Genomic DNA, 6,393 nt, shown 5'->3' with positions numbered 1-6,393 from the left:
TTGTAGCAAATACGGTTAGACGCCCATTCAAAATCTTTTCTTCCTCCTTCCCAACAAAACCCTGAATTTGCTCAGGTACACACCTGTCCCTCTTGAAGCCCATGCTTCTCAGGGAAAGGACTAATTATAAAGGTTAACCCCGAATCCCGTTTATTCCCTCTGCCAATGATATAGCTGAGGTAAGGATTCTGAATCTCCTTGAGGTCCCAAAAGACAAGGAATAGAATAATAATGCCATGGGTACTTTATTGGATTTCACAACACAGGTACATACACATATCTCAAAACAAATAAAACAGAATCAGGCTGATAAAAGAAATTAACTTATCACATTAAATGCTCATTTCAAAAAGAACTCAGGGGAATTTAACATACTGGATACTTCTCAATAAACTTTAAAATGAATATAGTAGAATATATAAAAATTTATAATGTAAGCTTGAATCATAATTCCTTAATTTAGAAAAGTTAAAATTTAGAATTTATTGAGAAGGATAAGACAGTTAAAAATGACCCAATGTAATGAAGGTAAAATTCTAAAATCTAAAAATTTTAGATAATCTTATTTCCCCTAACAAAACAACATCAACGATAATAAAGCTAAAGAGAGGTTAAAATATTGATTAAACATACAAGCTTTCGGTATACAACCTAAATTTGAAAACTGGCTCTGACACCTGTATACTATATAACATTGGGCAAGATTCTTAGCCTCTCTTAGCCCGTTTTCTTATACATCAAATGGAGATAATATAATCTACCTCACAGACTTAGGTTTTAATAAGATAACGTAAGCCAATTTCTTGTATAGGTGCCCAGTGTATAGTAAGCCCTAAATTAAATATGTTAATTACATTCACATAATAAAATTAGTTCCAAGGGATCTCACTGACATCTGGTAGTCTATTATAGAATACTGGGTTTTAAAAAGCAGGCCCAATTTTCAGATGGGCAAAGGGAAATCCTCAAAGACATTTCCAGCAACTCCAAGAAAAGACAGGTGGCAAACATGATAGAAATAAAATCATATCGAATTACTCCTCCTGGATAAGATAGGGTAACAGGTACTGGATTTAGCTTCCTACCTGAAACAACTTAAAAAAAAAAAAAAGCAGACAACATGAATGAAACAATGGTTTTCAGACACTTGGACATTAGGCAACTCAGGACGGTGATCCCTGAGAAAAGCGGATGCAAATGAGTTGAGTCCTACAATTGCCCTAACTTACAGCCAAATGGTTTCCAGGCCACAGCACAGGGAGGGGAAACTCAGGCAGAGTCTAGTGGTCTCTGAGAATAGAGGTTATAGATCTAGGAGTCTGGGGATGCCAAGGTACATATTGAGTGGAGAAGGCTTCATGGAGAGAAATCTCTGCAGGGTGTTTTCTGGTCTTCAGCTGAGGAATGACAAGCACATTTAAGTGAGGAAACTACCTGAATCTGGGAAAAGAATCACCAGAAAAAAGAAGGAAAAATTCCTGAAACTTAAAAAGGCCAGGAATAATTCGTGTCCCCACCAAACATAAAGGAAAATCTTGTAATTCATAGGACACTGAGTAGGGTGTTCATAAGGGTATTGCCTCAGTGTGAGAAAAAATTTGCTCTAGGATAGCGCTGCTATGATTCCAACTAACAAAGACTAAAAGTAAGCCTCTAAAAGGAACAAACTGTTTACAGGTAACTCAATTTCTTCCCAGAACAAATCTTAAGATATTTACAGATCGCAAAATATTTAACACACACCAAAGTAAAATTTATAATATCTGGCATTCAATTAAAAAATCACCAAATGTTTGAAGAAGCAGAAAAATACAACTCATACTGAGGAGAAAAATCTATCAGTAGAAACAGATTCAAGAATTACACAGATGACAGAATTAGTACAAAAAGACACAAACAGTTATAAGTATATCTGACATGTTCAAGAAGATAAATATATATGCATACTAAATATAGACATGGAAGGTATAAAAAGACACAAACAGAACTTCTACAATGTTTAAAATGAAAAACATCCTGGATGGGATTAATACCAGTTTAGACACTGTAAAACAAAAAAATTAGTGACTTTGAAGATGCAGGAATAGAAACTACAGAAAATGAAAAACAGACCAGAAAAATAAAGGAGGAGGTAAGACAGAAAAAATATTTGAAAATAATTGCCTGAACTTTCCAAATCTGATGAAAGCTATAAGTCCACAGATGCAAGATACTCAAAGAAACTCAAGTACAAAAAACTTAAAGAAAATTATACCAAGTCACATACTAATAAAAGTGCTTAAGACTAGTGCTAGAAAAAAAAATTAAAAGGAACCAGAAGGAAAAAAGATACTTTATGGGAGAAAAGACAGCCTCTTCAATAAGTGGTGCTGGGAAAATTGGACAGCTACATGTAAAAGAATGAAATTAGAACACTCCCTAACACCATACACAAAAATAAACTCAAAATGGATTAAAGATCTAAATGTAAGGCCAGACACTATCAAACTCTTAGAGGAAAACATAGGCAGAACACTCTATGACATAAATGACAGCAAGATCCTTTTTGACCCACCTCCTAGAGAAATGGAAATAAAAACAAAAATAAACAAATGGGACCTAATGAAACTTAAAAGCTTTTGCACAGCAAAGGAAACCATAAATAAGAAGAAAAGACGACCCTCAGAATGGGAGAAAATATTTGCAAATGAAGCAACTGAAAAAGGATTAATCTCCAAAATATACAAGCAGCTCATGCAGCTCAATATCAAAAAAACAAACAACCCACTCCAAAAATGGGCAGAAGACCTAAATAGACATTTCTCCAAAGAAGATATACAGATTTCCAACAAACACATGAAAGGGTGCTCAACATCACTAATCATTAGAGAAATATAAATCAAAAGTACAGTGAGGTATCACCTCACACTGGTCGGAATGGCCATCATCAAAAAATCTACAAAGAATAAATGCTGGAGAGGGTGTGGAGAAAAGGGAACCCTCTTGCACTGTTGGTGGGAACGTAAATTGATACAGCCACTATGGAGAACAGTATGGAGGTTCCTTAGAAAACTAAAAATAGCACTACCATATGACCCAGAAATCCCATTACTGGGCATATACCCTGAGAAAAACATAATTAAAAAGAGTCATGTACCACAATGTTCACTGCAGCTCTATTTACAAAAGCCAAGACATGGAAGCAACCTAAGTGTCCATCGACAGATGAATAGATAAAGGAGATGTGGCACGTATATACAATGCAATATTACTCAGCCATAAAAAAAAAGTGAAATTGAGCTATTCGTAGTGAGGTGGATGGACCTAGAGACTGTCATACAGAGTGAAGTAAGTCAGAAAGAAAAACAAATACTGTACGCTAACACATATATATGGAATCTAAAAAAAAAAAAAAAAGGTTCTAAAGAACCTAGGGGCAGGACAGGAATAAAGACACAGATGTAGAGAATGGACTTGAGGACACGGGGATGGGGAAGTGTAAGCTGGGACGAAGTGAGAGAGTGGCATGGACATTTATACACTACCAAATGTAAAATAGATAGCTAGTGGGAAGCAGCTGCATAGCACAGGGAGATCAGCTCGGTGCTTTGTGAGCCCTTAGAGGGGTAGGATGGGGGGGTGGGATAGGGAGGGTGGGAGGGAGATGCAAGAGGGAGGGGATATGGGGATATATGTATACATATAGCTGATTCACTTTGTTATACAGCAGAAACTAACATAACACACCACTGTAAAGCAATTATACTCCAATAAAGACGTTTAAAAAATTGTGTTTAACTGAATGAATGTGCAATTTATAGATATTTTGTTAACTTCAAGACCATGGCACTTTTTTTTTTTTTGCGGTACGCGGGCCTCTCACTGTTGCGGCCTCTCCCGTTGCGGAGCGCAGGCTTCGGACACGCAGGCTCAGCGGCCATGGCTCACGGGCCCAGCCGCTCCGCGGCATGTGGGATCTTCCCGGATCGGGGCACGAACCCGTGTCCCCTGCATCGGCAGGCAGACTCCCAACCACTGCACCACCAGGGAAGCCCGACCATGGCACTTTAAAATTTTTAAATTTAACTTTTTAAAATTTTTAAATTAAACTTTTCAATTTAATAAATTAATAAAGAATATTTGGATAATATTTTTGATATAAAACTTTGGTCACTAAAATTAGCTCTTATACATTTTTAAATGGCTACGGATCATCAGGTGTGTAGATGAGTTCAGATAATGTTGCTTATGGAGGAGTTTTTGCCAGCTCTACTCAATACTCTGTAGTGACCAATATGGGAAAGAATCTAAAGAAGAGTGGATACATGTATATGTATAACTGATTCACTTTGCTGTACAGCAGAGACTAACACAACATTGTAAATCAACTATACTCCAATAAAAATTAATTAAAAAAATAAATTTGTGAAGGTGATATGAAATGTGTTTATGAATAAAACTAGCTACATAGCTCTTAGTCAAAAAAAAAAGATACATTACGTACATAGGAACAAAGGTAAGAATGACAACAAACTTCTCACTGGAAACAATGTTAAGTCACAAGAGAGTGGAGCAACATCTTCAAAGTAATGAAAGAACATATGCTGTCAATCCAGCAAAAAACATTTTTTTAAAGATGGTGAAATAAAAACTTTTGCCAACATATAAAAACAGAAAGAATTTATCACCAGCAGTCCAGGCCTACAAGAAATATTAAAGGAAATCCTTCAGAGAAATAATACCCAATGAAAATGCAGATCTACATATAAAGAGTACTGAAAATGGTAAATATGTGGGTAAATATAAAAAATTTTCCTTAAGAAATTTCAGAAAGGTATCTGACAGTTTAAAACCAAAAATATAATATGTGCAGTTTATAATATATGTAGAAGTAAAACGTGTGACACTAAATCTAAATGATATAAACACATCAATAAAAGGCAGATGTTCAAATTACATAAAGAAGCAAGACCCAACTATTTGCTGCCTATAAGAAAACTACTTTAAGTATAAAGAAACAAATAAGTTCAAGGTAAAATGATATGCTAAAAAAGATATGCTAATTATATAATTAAAAATAGCTGGAGTGGCTATAATATCAAAGTAGATTTCAGAGAAAATAATATTACTAGGGGGCTTCCTTGGTGGCGCAGTGGTTGAGAGTCCGCCTGCCGATGCAGGGGACACGGGTTCGTGCCCCGGTCTGGGAAGATCCCACATGCCGTGGAGTGGCTGGGCCCGTGAACCGTGGCCGCTGGGCCTGCGAGTCGGGAGCCTGTGCTCTGCAACGGGAGAGGTCACAACAGTGAGAGGCCCGCATACTGCAAAAAAAAAAAAAAATAATAATAATAATATTACTAGGGATAAAGAGGATAATTTCAGAATGATAATGAGGTCATTTATCAAGAGAACCAAAGCAAAAATGAATAAAACTGCAAGAAGAAATAGTTAACTCCACAGTTATAGTCAAGGATTTAACACTCTTCTCTCATTAATTGACAGAACAAGCACACAGGAAATCACAAGATACAGAAGACTTAAATAACAATATCAACCAACCTGACCTAATAGACATTAGTAGAACACTGCACCCAGCGACATCAGAATACACATGCTTTTCAAGTGCACACAGAAAATTTACCAAGAAAGACCATGGTCTAGTCCATAAAAATAAAAGTCTCAATAAAGTTAAATGGATTAAAATCATACAAAGTATGTTCACTGACCACGCTGAAATTAATTTAAAATAATCTACAGTAATATATCTGGAACAATTCAGAAATATTTGAAAGTACATAATATACTTCTAAATAACTTTTGGTACAAACAAGAAACAAAATCAAAGTATTCTGAACTGCATGAAGAACATATAACATATCAAACTGCATATAACATATAACATATCAAATATAACATATAACATATAACATATGTTATATAACATAGAACATATAACATATCAAATATAACATATCAAACTGCATGAAGAACATATAACATATCAAATATAATATATCAAAATTTGTGGAAAGCAGCTTTTGGAGGAAAATCTACAGCATTAAACTCCCATGTTAAAAACACAAATAAGTCTCGGGGCTTCCCTGGTGGCGCAGTGGTTGAGAATCTGCCTGCTAATGCAGGGGACACGGGTTCAAGCCCTGGTCTGGGAGGATCCCACATGCCGCGGAGCAACTAGGCCTGTGAGCCACAACTACTGAGCCTGCGCATCTGGAGCCTGTGCTCCGCAACGAGAGGCTGCGATAATCAGAGGCCCGCGCACTGCAATGAAGAGTGGCCCCCACTTGCCACAACTAGAGAAAGCCCTCGCACAGAAACGAAGATGCAACGCAGCAAAAATAAATAAATTAATAAACTCCTACTCACAACATCTTCTAAAAAAAAAAAAAGTCTCAT

At 36.2% G+C, this 6,393-nt stretch overlaps 1 protein-coding gene across 1 annotated transcript in view; it reads right to left on the bottom strand.

The window, feature by feature from the left end:
- Positions 1–238: 238 nt before the first annotated feature.
- The window catches only part of ST8SIA6 (ST8 alpha-N-acetyl-neuraminide alpha-2,8-sialyltransferase 6), a 140,220-nt gene continuing 134,065 nt past the window's right edge, over positions 239–6,393 (bottom strand). Inside the window, exon 9 of the mRNA XM_004278610.3 lies at positions 239–1,397. The gene's annotated coding sequence lies outside the window, so the exon portion shown is untranslated. The remainder of the gene's footprint in view (positions 1,398–6,393) is intronic.

This window comes from Orcinus orca, chromosome 2 (genome assembly GCF_937001465.1).
Source record: "Orcinus orca chromosome 2, mOrcOrc1.1, whole genome shotgun sequence".
NCBI classification, from domain to species: domain Eukaryota; kingdom Metazoa; phylum Chordata; class Mammalia; order Artiodactyla; family Delphinidae; genus Orcinus; species Orcinus orca.
The sequence above is the reverse complement of the archived record's forward strand: the minus strand, read 5'-3'. Positions and strand labels throughout refer to the sequence as shown.